Raw genomic sequence first — 13,667 nt, 5'->3', positions numbered from 1 at the left:
TAGCTGTTTAAGGAGAACCTGAGGGGAAGAGAGAGACATAAAGGGAAATGGGGATGAAGGTGAGGATGACGATAGTGAACAGTGTGAAGGATTCGCCGAGTCGTGTATAGACTTTGAGTGAAAATGTATTTAATATCCTTTCATTGTACGTTGATTTATGTTGGAGAGACCCAAGCTGATGGAAAGAGTCAAAAACTCTGCGTGATCCTGCAGAAACAGCTGGGCGTACTCTGTGTCCCGTATGCGAGTCCCCGCATCGTCACTTAGGGGTTAGTCAAACACAGATGTGTGTCACCCTCAGAGCTGCTGTGTCACTCCCTGCTACTGCAGCCTGTTTCGTGTTTTACGCTGTGCTTCTAGAACCAAAGCCAGATTTAGATTTTTTTTCCACTTATGGTGGGATTTCTGGATTTACCGGTGGATGGAGTGTTTACCATCACCTCACAATGATTTTGATTCTGCATCTTTTTCTGGGCGTTTGTGTGTGTTTGTCTGTGCATGCGGGGGAGGGGGGCAGACCTTTTGACGACTTCTCCCTTTTTTCTTCCTGCCTGGTGAAACGTACATCACATATATCATGCATAGACAAAACCCTGCCACAGCCCTTAGAATAAAGCTAATGTCTTTATTCTGAGAATGTTCGTCTCCCGTCTGATTTAATGTGACAATCTGCCCATTGCTGCTTTGAATATTCTGAGTAGGATTTTTGCATCCCGGGTTTCTCAACCTTTCCAAGCATGAGGCCTGGTTAGTCGTCATTTATCAAGTCACCAGCCTGTGGGTGGGGGGAGGGGGGGGTGTCTCCCCCATAAATATCGCCAACCCATCAGTAAATTTTCCATCTAACTTCCCTTACCCACTGGTATATTTCGTGAATTTTCCTGGCCACTGATCAGGTTTGTATCCGTGGGGTAGCCCATTACGGACCGGATCTTGTTTCCCTGCCTCAGTTCAGCGGTCCCAGTTGTTCAGAAAACCGGCTCTATGCATTACAGGTGTCACACTTTGCCCACTTTACATACAGAGACCTGGGTGTGACTAATAGCTGTCCACGCTCATGCCACTGAGCCGCTAACGTATATTCCGCTGAAACGTCAGCTATCTTGGAGCCTGGCCAATCGATTCTACCAAAGCAGGTTTTGTAGGGTGGGCTGCAGATGAAAAACAGCCGGTAATAACCAGCGAAATTTAGCGGTGTGTCTTAAAGCCAACTGTGTGCTCTGAGGTGATGGCTGTGGGACGTAGAGACACCACAGTCCATGAAGCTCAAGGCCTCCTCCAACCGGCCAGTCACAAAAGATGTTACACTCTGTCCGATGAATCCTGCTAGAGACGCTGACAGTGATTGGCAGCCTCTATCGACAGAAATGTGGGCATCATCCACCATTAGCAGGAATCTACATTAGGCATGTGAAAATGAGAATCTCTGATATGCATTCTGGCATGATTGGCCACCTCATTAAGGTATGAATTATATTTCATTAAACATGGCATTTCCTAGAGGCCCAGTAGGTGGCGTAGTGGTTAAGGACTCAGAAGGGTAGGCACAGGCTGGCTGATGTGGGCTTCTGACTGCCACAGAGGCTCAGGAGGCACATGGGGGCCCAGGTGCAAGGTCAGCCAACCATGGCCAAGCAAACAGCTGGTCCGCACCTCCACTGGGGCAGCCGCCCCCACCATTAACCCGGGTGGAGCCATTAACCCGACACCAAGTCCGGACCACCCGGTGACCATCGGGTGCATTCTGGCTGCAGCACTCCTGGGGACTCGGTCCAAGGCCGCATGCTTGCATGTGTGCGTGTCCTGCCCTGTCAGCACTGATGCTTAAACCCCCTCCCCCCCCCCCCCCCCCGCCATCCCTACATCGGACAGCATGCACATTCTCAGCAGTTAAAATTCAAGATACCTCTGCTGTGACCCTCACTCCTGCTGGATGTATATGTGTCCTTGCCCCCCTGATGAGGCACCACATCCCTGGGGAAGGGGGGAGTGTATCTGGGCTGTCACTCCCCCCCCCCACCCACTGTCCTTCCCCCATCAACAAAAAGCTCTGCATGCACCCCTGACAACGTCCTCATCTGTTAAGGTCAAGTCCAAGTTAAACATGATGTCTCTCTTTTTTTTTATTCCGTCAGATTTCCCCTCTTCATTTTCTTATCACACCCGCTTTCCCATCTCCCTCATGCTTGGTGATGCTTGGGTGGGGGGGGGGGGGGGGGTTGTTGGATTGTAAGAGTTAATAAGGGCCTGGCATGGATCACACGTTATGGAGTGTAAATTATGTGGAGAGGAAGCTTCGGGGGTCGGGGTTGACCCCCTGGGATTCCGTGCCCCTCTCTGCCTGTGGAGCAAACCTCCACTCATTCACATTCACCCAGTGCCTTCGCTATACTGCTATGTGTCTGTATGCAGTCAAAACGCTTTTATTTATAAGCCGGCTGGGTTTAAATACCCATTCGCATGCAGAATTAATTAATGACAGATCACTTCATTCAAATGTGGAATAACGACACCGTCAACACTTAGCAGAGAAGCACTAGCAGCCCTATCAGCTATGTGAAAAATGATGTTTCATAAATCATCCATCCACCATCTAATCATTGCCAGGCAGGGGAGGTGGGCTTTGGAGCCGGTGGCAGGTGGCACACGGTAGGAGGCTGCTGGGGCTGTATGCCAGCCCATAACTGGGCACATACAGGCATTTCCATTCACCTGCTGCACCTGCATGTCTTTGCCCTGGGGGCGGAAGCTATGCAAATAGCGTAGGGCTGGGACTCCTACCCACAACCCTGGAGGTATGAAGCTAGTGTGGCATCCCTAGTATAAAGTGCAAGTCTCACACTTTATATGAACTTTCTATGAACTATAGAATTTCCATCTATAAGAATCTATGAACTCATCCATAACACATTATAATGCATTCATAAAGCATTATAAACTTCACTATAAATACACGTTATAGATAAAAGTCTTGTGATACCTCTCCATCTTTGAATTCAGGTGCTTAATTTAGATCCATTGCCAGGTGTATAAAATCAAGCACCTAGCCATTCTGTCAGATCCACATACATTTGTGAAAGAATGGGTCGTTCTGAAGAGCTCAGTGAATTTAAGCGTGGTACTGTCATAAGATGCCACCTTTGCAATAAGTCAGTTTGTGAAATTTCTTCCCTGCTAGATATTCCACTGTCAACTATAAGTGGGATTATTGCAAAGTGGAAGCATGTAGGAACAAGAGAAACTCAGCCACGAAGTGTCAGACCACGTTGCAAGTAACAGAGCGAGGTCGCCGAGTGCTGAGGCGCATGGTGGGTAAAAGTCCCCAATGCTCTGTTGGCTCCATACCTGCAGGGTTCCAAACTTCCTCTGGCATTAACCCCAGCACAAAACTCTGCTCAGGGAGCTTCATGGAATGGGCTTCCATGGCTGAGCAGCTGCATGCAAGCCTCACATCACCAAGTGTAATAGCAAGCGTTGGATGGAGTGCTGTAAAGCATGCTGTCACTGGACTCTGAAGCAGCGGAATCGTGTTCTGTGGAATGACGAATCATGCTTCTCTGTCTGGCAGTCTGATGGATGAGTCTGGGTTTGGCAGATGCCAGGAGAACGTTACCTGCCTGACTGCATTGTGCCAACTGTAAAGTTTGGTGGAGGAGGGATTATGAGGTTATTTTTCAGGGGTTGGGCTGGGCCCCTTAGTTCCAGTGAAGGGAACTCTTAATGCTTCAGCCTGCCAAGACATTTTGGACAATTTTAGTTTTCCAACTTCGTGGGAACAGTTTGGGGAAGACCCTTTTCTGTTCCAGCATGACTGTGCCCCAGTGTACAAAGCAAGGTCTGCAAAGAAATGGTTGGGTGAGTTTGGTGTGGAAGAACTTGACTGGCCTGCACAGAACCCTGACCTCAACCCCATCAAACACCTTTGGGATGAACTAGAATGGAGATTGTGAGCCAGGCCTTCATGTCCAACATCAGTGCTCGATCTCATAAGTGTTCTTCTGGGTGAATGGGCAAAATTCCCACGGACGCACTCCAAAATCTTGTGGAAAGCCTTTCCAGAAGAGGGGCAGCTGTTATAACTGCAAAGGAGAGACCAGCTCCGTATTAATGTCTATGGATTTAGAATGGGATATCAGAAAGGTTCCTGTGGGTGTCCCAGTACTTTTGTCCATATAGTGTATTTATAAAAAGGCATTATAATGCATTATAGATGAGAGCTTCATTGGAGCTTATGAAGTATTATAATCAACCCTATAATACCATAGGACTCTCAATAGAAGATGCTGTGATGCTTTATTAATTCTTATACCAACCATTATAATGCATTATGAAGGTATCTACGATTACAGCTTTAAGTACAGTGTCACCAATGATGTTTCAGATATATGAAATATCTTTTTCATTTGGGACAGTATCACATTAAACAAAGCTGAACATCTTGTTTTTCATTTGTTACCATAACTGCTCATTCCTTCATGTTCCTTCACCCAAACAGTTTTGATCCTGCGCCACAGTTATTGTTCATTTTCCCTCCCAGCTGAGCTCATAAGCACTTGCACTCATTCTGTGATTATAATAATATTTCCTTCCTTCTCCGAATGGGTGTATTAGGAAAATAAGAAGCCACCAGGACAAAACTGAACCAAGCTTATTTCTATGTAAGACATGATCATTTATATGAGTATTTAACAGTGTTTTTAATCTGCTGTGAAGTGCAGAGCCATTGACACATTGTTTTTGTGTCACTTCCTCTCTGCTGAGGTGTGGAGGAACGTACTTGTGTTCTGACACGGGAATGCTGTCCCACAGCTTAGATGATTAATTATCATCGTTTACTTTTCTTTTTTAATTACGGAGAGAATAAAAAAATCACATCCCTTGAAGCCAAGCAATTCAGTTAACTGTCCAAAAGAGTATAAAATAAGACCTCTGCATAGCCAATAGGCTGCTACGCCCATGGCCTTTGGTCAGTCAGAGACGGGATGGAGCCATCTACGATTGGTCAATGTGCCACGGCAGGCGGGAAACAGCCGTGGGTTTGCCCAATCGGACAGCAGCGGCAGCAGGAGGTGGCCGGCCTGGTTGCATGTCTTACACCTTGTATATACCAAGCTCATTCCTTTTGGGTTTTTCTAACAAGATGCCTCCTCTGATATCTGATGGAAGAGCCACCTAGCAGTAGCAGATATGCTATTTGGAGATGCCTTATTATACCATTATTTTTATCTTAAGTTAGTCTTTCGAAGCCCCGTCTGATAAATTGGCTGTGTCAGCTCCTCTAGTCTTGGTAGGGGTTCTACTTTGGCATGTATTTAATGGCAGAGCAAGTAAACATTAGGTAAGCGACCTGGGTTTGATGGTAACGCATTTGGATCAGCGCCGGAGGGCTGCGTTTGTCGCTGTGATTCCCGCACATCATGCCCCAAGCTAAAAGCCCGCCAGGAGGGGCTTATTTTTCACCCAGAGGAGTCAGCATCCCCCCCCCCCCCCAAAAAAAAAAAAAACAAATAATGTCTCATGCCGCAGCTCAAAAAAAAAGCTGAAGATGGGGGCAGGGGTGAGACTGAAAGAGACGGTGTGTTGCCGCCTGGAAACAGCGACACGGAAAACGTAGCGAACACACGCGGTGCTGTTACCCAGCATGCAGTGCGTTCACGTACCAACGATGCGCATCTGCAGCTCTAGCCGGGGCGGGGGTGAGAATCCTCACCAGCAGGACTGAGGGCCGAGCGACTCCGCGGGCCGTTCTGAATGTTAATCACGCGCTGCTTAATAAATTCCTGGGGCTCGGCTCTGACGACGCGGCCCATGAGAAGTTAGCGACTCGCTATTCTGAAAGATGAAATCATTAGCATTTCATCAGCTGCATTATCTGCATTTCTGTCAGGGGAGAACCACAGGTTAAACAGCCGCATAACTTAGTGCAAGAATTTTTAAAAATGACTTCAAAGCGAGGAGCCACTCCGAAGCAGCAGCGAAGGGCAAGGCGTGTGAGAAGGTTACGTAACGGAGCGAAGATTTCAGCTTTTACCTCTTATTTTTTTCAATGCCTCTTTTTCCTTTGACAGCATTCCTGTGCTTGACCCTGCCAAGTCACCTGACCTTCCTGACACAAAAATTACCCCCCCTCCACCCACCCCTGTTGATGATGTCTCCCTTAAGGTGTACAGCCCCCCTGTAAGGCTAGCGCGTGGGTGGGGGGGAGGGGGGGGGGGGGGGGGCGATAGCCACATATACATTCTATATTCAAAAACCTGTGCGCTTGGTGGCCGTTGCCAAAGAGGTGTCATGATGTCACGCAGGTTTCAGCACCCGCTGCCCTGAGAGGTGACCCCCGGCAGACAGTGGGCCGGCCTTCCCAGCCGCTCCTGACGCGTGTCACGCATCTCGCTCCGCAGAGCGTTCTGGAAATCGCATCCATATGCTTCGCCGTAGCCTTTCTTCATCCCATGCTGGGAGGACTCCTGTCAGGGGGGCGAGGAAAAAAAAAACAAAGCATATTAAATACTGCAATTAAAATGCAGACAAATATATGGACTCTATACATTATGACACCACCTGTCTCTATTGTACAGCTCTGTGTAAACTCTGCACTGTATCAGTTACACAGCTCTGGTTAACTCTACACCAACTCTACATTGCTCTGTGTAAACACTACACTGTATCAGTTACACAGCTCTGGTTAACTCCACACCAACTGTACGTTGCTCTGTGTAAACACTACACTGTATCAGTTACACAGCTCTGTGTAAACTCTACACCAACTCTATGTTGCTCTGTGTAAACACTACACTGTATCACACAGCTCTGTGTAAACTCTACACTGTATCAGTTATACAGCTCTGTGTAAACTCTACACTATATGTTTTATACAGTTATGTGTAAACACTACACTGCATCAGTTACACAGCCCTGTGTACACTCTACATCATGTCTTTTATACAGCTCTGTGTAAACTCTACACTATCAGTTACACTGCTCTGTGTAAAGTCTACACCATGTGTTTTATACAGCTCTGTGTAAACTCTACACTATATGTTTTATACAGTTATGTGTAAACACTACACTGCATCAGTTACACAGCCCTGTGTACACTCTACATCATGTCTTTTATACAGCTCTGTGTAAACTCTACACTGTATCAGTTATACAGCTCTGTGTAAACTCTACATCATGTCTTTTATACAGCTCCATGTAAGCTCTACCTTGTGTCTATATCACAGCTGTGTAAACTTTTCACTGAATCAGTTACACAGCTCTATGTAAATTCTACCCCACATCTTTTATACAGCTCTGTGTAAACTCTACACTCTGCAGCACAGTGGTGGTCAGAGTGTGTTATTTGCTTAAAGGATTCATACTGGCATGGGCTGAACTGAAGTGACGCACATGGGCTTAGTGGTGTGACCACCTTCACTGCATTCAGGTCTGAAACCCAGACCTTCACACCATTTCTGATGCATATCTCTCATGTCAATCATGCATTCAACATAGACTGACTTCTCATAATTGAAAAATCTATGCTTAGTAGATTAAAAAGAAAAGGTAGCTTGCTTTGGGCTGTGCATTCTGTCTTCCTCTAATACCTCTCAGTACAGATTCTAATGCAAGAATAACCTTTCGGGTGCATGGAGGTCAATGCGGGTTCAGGTGCATGCTGCTGGTGAGATAGCTCACACGGCCCCCAACCAAACCCCCGGTTATAAAGATGGAGGAGTTTAGCCCATTAATGGGGATGAACAGAGGAGGAGCAAGAGGAAACAAGGGGCTAATTGCCTGCTCATCAAAACCTTTTACTGATGAGCTCTGGAGCTTGGAAGAGAGAGAATGAGAGAGAGGGAGAGAGACAGAGAGAAAGGGAGAGAAAGGAGGGTGGGGAGCGAGGTGGCCAAGAGCTCAGAAAACATCACTGAGCCAGAAAGGCTTGTGTGAACGGCCAGCACCTCAGGCTAACTGGATATTAATTGAAAGCAAAACACATGTATCTAAGTCTCTGCACACATATCCCATTTTCATAACACAGCAGGCCGCGGCATTAAGACCCTGTAATCCATAAAATAATACAACGGACCCAGACTGAGGGAGCTGGCGTTATGACAAGCGAGGGAGAAATACATCTGCTTATTTACTTGATTTTTTCCCTGTGTTTGTTTCTATGGCTGGCACCATAATACACACATGGGGGAAGGGGGCGGCTTATCGACTGCGATTACGGCCTTCTTAAAAGCGCTGCATGGGAACATGTAACAGTATCAAAATATCAATGGACAGTAAAAATCGGGAAGTATCAATAGACTCAGTAAGCATGCTGAAACGCTGATGGACATGGTAAGTACGAGGAAGCATCAATGGACATTGAAGTATCGATAGGCAGTAAAGATGAAGGACCCAGTAAGTGTGATGAAGCACCAAAGAGCACGGTAAATCTGTGTCTGCGGACACAGTGGGCATGATGTTCGACGGACATGGCGAGGACGACGAAGCATGGATGGGCACAGAAAGTATAAAGAAGTGTCTGTAACACTGTAAGGAAAATTAAGCAGCCTGCGGTGCAACGGTGTCCGAGTCACATCAGGTAGTAACCGGTGTCCCCCAAGGCTCTGTCCTTTTTACATTACCTCTCTAGGCCAGATCACCCAGGCGCATGGCTCCTCCTACCACGACTACGTCGATGACATCCAAATATATCTTGATGATGCCACCGTCTCTGCTCGGATCTCTGCATATCTCTCTCATATCGCAGCCTGAATGAGGGAACATCACCTCCCGTTAAACCTCTCCAAGACCGAGCTTCTTGTCTTCCCTGCCATCCTGACTGTCCATCATGACATCAATGCTCAGCTTGGATCATTGATGCTGTCTCCATCAAGGTCCCCCAGGAACCTGGGAGCAATGATTGACGACTAGCTGTCCACTGCTGAGCACATAACCGCAGTCTCCCCATCTTACAGATTCACCCTGTGTAACAAGGAAGATCAGGCCTTTTCTGTCTCTATACGCAGCTGGCATTTTTTACCTCTCAACCACACCAGACCACTGCAGCTCTGTACTAGCAGGTCTCCCAGCTTGTGCCGTCAGACCCCTGCAGACGATTCGAAAAGCACATCTGGTATTCAATCAGCCCAAGTCTTCTGATGTTACACCCCATTTTGTCCCTCCCCATTGGCTCCTTATGGGCACTTGCATCATGTTCAAGCCCTTGGTGCTGGTCTTCAGATCCATTAATGGACAAGCACTCATCTCCATCAAGAGGCTCTTTAAGACCTTCATCTCATCTCACCCTCTTTAGTCAGCAACCTAATGCCGCTTGGAAATTCCTCCACCACGTGAGAAGTTTCTGATGTAATGATTCCCTGATGGTGGAATGAGCTGCAAAACCACGTCCGGTTGTCAGACTCCCTCTCTACATTCAAGAAATACCTCAAGACGTATCTGTTTCAGGAATTCCTCTGCTAGCCTGACGTCTCTCTATGCTCTTTGAACGATCTTAATGTTGTACTTCAGGTCATTGAAATATCTTATTAGATTCTTGCTTTGCTGGAAGATATTGTGTAGGATTTGCTTTTAAACTACTTACACTTGCAACTGGGCATTTATCAGAAGCTCAACATAGCTGCACTCATGTCCACTCAGCTCTCTGAAACCTGCACGTTTCTCACGTGCTGTTTGCCTCACTTGTGCATCACTTTGGACTAAAGCGTCTGCTAGACAAAATTAATAAATGTAAATGGAAGTATTGATGGGCAACACAAGCCAAGAGAAAGTTGCTTGCCTGCCAGATCCTTTTGTATTAATTTATGAGCAACACTAGGGACAGAAGAACAATGTGAGAACAAATAGCATTATCTTAAACCAGGCCTTTAGCACTGTGGGTTGTCCTATGAGCAGGAGCAAAAGAAATCAATTATCCTGGGTTTGAGTGGGCGTGGCTTGGGCTGGCCTTGAGGTATGTGTGGGGCAGGGACATTACTCGCCTCCCCTCCAGAGATGCACGCTCCTTAGGCAGAAACAGGCCACACACAGTCCATCAATCACTTAAAAGGCAGGGTGACGAGGCCCCTGGTCTCATTTCATCACAGCTGCAGCGCTGAGCACACTTGGAGATGGCGGATAATGGGTGGAAAATGTTCTCTGGGACTAAACAAACCATCCCGCACTTCTCAAGCATCTGGGCAGCAGGGGGCGTAGTGGTTAAGGCTCCCAGCACTATATCTCTCTTTTTCATCTCCATTCAAGGACCCAGGCTCTTCTTCTTAAACTCCAGGCTCCCGAAGTGAAGCCGCTTGACCCTGATCCTCGAGGGTCACGGGACCCGCTGCCTTCCGCTCGGCCTCTGCCACTAATTATTTTATTGAAATAATTATCTGCGCGGTGACACACTTTGCCTGCCGTTTCCGCTGCCGCTCAGGTGCTAATTAAAATGTATCCTGCGAGACGAGCAGGAGTGTCACCTCCTTCCAGGAGGAGACGCCAGGTTTCCCAGCAGCCCCAGGACGCCCTCTCTTCCTGATTCGCAACGCCTTTCTGACCTCCGTGAATGTTACAATGGGCCCTGGCATACCTACACCCACATGCCACCTCGTTTAATTACAGCTCCTATTTTGGATGCTTTAAATGTCGCTGTGCTGTTCCAGCACCTCCTCGAGATCTTCGTCCCCCCCGGTTAACGCCCCGCCACCCTCTGTACGTGGTGAATGACGGAGGTTAAACTGTTTGCCTGTCTCTAATTGGCCAACATCAACCCCAACATGAAGGTAAACATGCAGCGTGCCGGAAAGCCGAGCCATAAAGCTGCCTAATTATGCCGAAGTTGACTTCCTGCTTTGAGCGTTCATCTCTTCCAATTAGGCTTAATTCGGCACATGGCGAGGATCTGGGGGGTGGGGGGCTTGGGTTCCTGGTTCTGCGATTATGCATCTTCGAATGCGGTGGACAAAGAAAAAAAACAATTCAGGGAAAGTGATGTGGGATAAAGAGGGATGGCGGCAGGGAGAGGGCGGGCGTGATCTGAGAGGCGTGAAATGCATTACCCATTTCCTGCGATGAATGAATGATGCACGCAGAATCTCGTCAGGACACCCGACCCCATTGGCTGTCTCGTACCGTGTAATTTTTGCATGTTCTGCCCTCCCCACCCGCAACAGGCAGTCCTACATGGTCATGCACCTGTCAGTCACATGGAGAGTAGGCAGCAGACCCCTCCCTTCCCCAATCTTGTTGAAGAAAAAACCCTCTAACCGGCCCCCTCATTCACCCACAAGCGATCAGTCAAATCCGGTGTGTTGTATGGCATTCATAGGACCGTTATGAAGCACTGGAGAGCATGTTTTCCTGCGGGAAAAGGAAACACGGTGTCTGGGGCAACAGGGGGACAGCAGATCCCTCCTCTGCCCCCAGTGAAAAGCTGTTTGAGAAAGAAAATGCAACAGATCAGCACAAACCTGAAGTCAGAAAATACACACCAAGCAGTCCATTTTAGAACTGTCCTGCTGGTTCTAGTGACACTGCACTGTCATGAACCCCTACGTGGCTGATCCCAGATCAGCTTGGTCATTTTGATCAGGATAGCCGAAGCTAGGCCATGCGGAAAGTACACCGCTCCTGACTCAGTTGTCAAGGGGAAGAAGTTACAACCTGAGTTTGGGTGTGCTTTGCTTAATAAGGCTTCCTGTGTGAAGAGTGTCTAATCTCAGAATGCTACTGGGTGAGGTCAGAGCACCTGTCCGTTACTGGTGGGTCTTCACTTCCTGGCACAGACTTGGAGACATTCTTCTGGAAAGTTCCATGTCTTCAGAGGGCGCCAGCTGAAGCGCTGGCGTCACGAGCCAGGAGAGCTTCATCCTTCGATGGATGAGTCATTCATAGCCTGAAAATAGCAATACAAGATGGCAGGGGGAAAACAGAACTGTAACTTAATCCACTGTATTGATTGATTACATTTTTGGTCCACAAAATATCCACGATCCGACGGACTCCATTCCGACACAGAAGTTAAGCTTCAGCAAAGGGGAGCAGACCAAGGGCCAGGAAGCTCACCAGAGCTTCTAGAAGACAATGAATGAAAGAATGGCTGGATTTTATAGCAACTGTAAAGCGGCTTCTGCATTTATACATTTAATAATGTATAAACGGGTCCCCAGGACACGGTGGTGGTTCATTTGCCAGCTTCACACTAAGAACGTTTCTCAGCTCCAAGGTGGCGCCAGTATTCAAGCACCAAAGTCTTTCACTATTTTTTTCCCTCATCTCCCGAGAATTATCGCAGAATAAACCTTTCTTTTTTAATATTACTTTGCTAATACATGGAAAGTACTGCGATAAAGACGTCACATGTCAGCCTACCAAGAACTTCAGGAGGATACACATCAACCACATTGACCAGATCTCACTGGTTGGTTAAATAACCTCCCAAATTTCTCATGAAGGGCATGGAGGCGAAAAAAAAATCCATCAGCATAAAACTCTACTTTTTTTCTGGCTTAAAATGCCAAAGGGTGGCTGTTCTAACACCTCCACGTTCCCTTTCTTTCTCGTTATACATCTTCTCCTTAATTTAGAATGAATTCTTCATCAGATCACGTGGGATGATTGTGATTCATCACCATTGCCTGTGACAGTGCCGGAGAGTGAGTGGTCACCTTGCCTGGGACACTTTCGAGTCCATCACAGTCTATGGGGGTATCTTGTAAGTAAGCCAATTAATTAATTTCCTAGGTGCTACCTGTGTCATCTAAGCCCTTTGATGAGGCTGTGCACGTCATCGTGGCTTTGATCCCTCACACACACACACACACACACACTCACACAACTCCATCCTCTCACCTGAAGATCTTCCTCCCATTCACACATCAGCCATCTTCATCTTCCTCAACTGAGGCCATATCTGGAATGCCTGTGAAATGCATCCTGACCTTGGCGGTCATTTGGGTACAGAACTTGGGCTGAGAGTTGGATAGACATCTGGAGAACATAATTGTGGTGATTGAGGTTAAAAAAAATAATAAAATCATGCAAAAGGGAGATTTTTAAAGAAAGTCACCTTTGCAGCCTTGTCATTGTGATTGGGGCAACGGTGATTAATTAGTTATGTAGGATGCTGTAATTAGGTCGTAAGTACTGAGCAGGAGGGGGGGAGTGGGCCAGCATTGAGAAAGGGCCCCCCAGGGAATGTGCTGGTGCTCCGCAGCTGGGCTCTGGTCTGGGAGAGGCCACGTAAAGACTCTGCCTCTGCAGGTGGGGGTACTGTTTGCTGGGACTGTCGAGGATTTCACCAGTTTGGTGTGACGCTGTTACAGCATGAGGCTATTACAGGTCGGCTCAGCCTGCCAGATGGGACAGAAAGGATTCTGCTGAGCGATCTACATGAAGACTGCCACCTTGGGGTCTAGTACACCTGCACTTTACAGTGCTGCTTGGAAGGGGGTGCAGGTGAGGAGGTAAAGAGAGCAGATTGGTGGGGTAACAGAAGTAAACACACAGGAGCCACACGGACACGCGTACCAGCCCTCCCCCATAACCGTCTGACCGCGAGGACAATGTTTGATGACAGTTTGAAGGAAATCTTGGTCCAGTGAACAGCACGCAACACCCACACTGGGTAGATAGTAGTAACCCCCAGTTAGAACTGAGAGAGAGAACTGACGGGGAGAAAATTAATGGGACAGTCC

Source organism: Brienomyrus brachyistius, chromosome 9, assembly GCF_023856365.1.
Source record: "Brienomyrus brachyistius isolate T26 chromosome 9, BBRACH_0.4, whole genome shotgun sequence".
NCBI lineage: Eukaryota > Metazoa > Chordata > Actinopteri > Osteoglossiformes > Mormyridae > Brienomyrus > Brienomyrus brachyistius.
Note: the sequence above shows the minus strand (reverse complement) of the source record.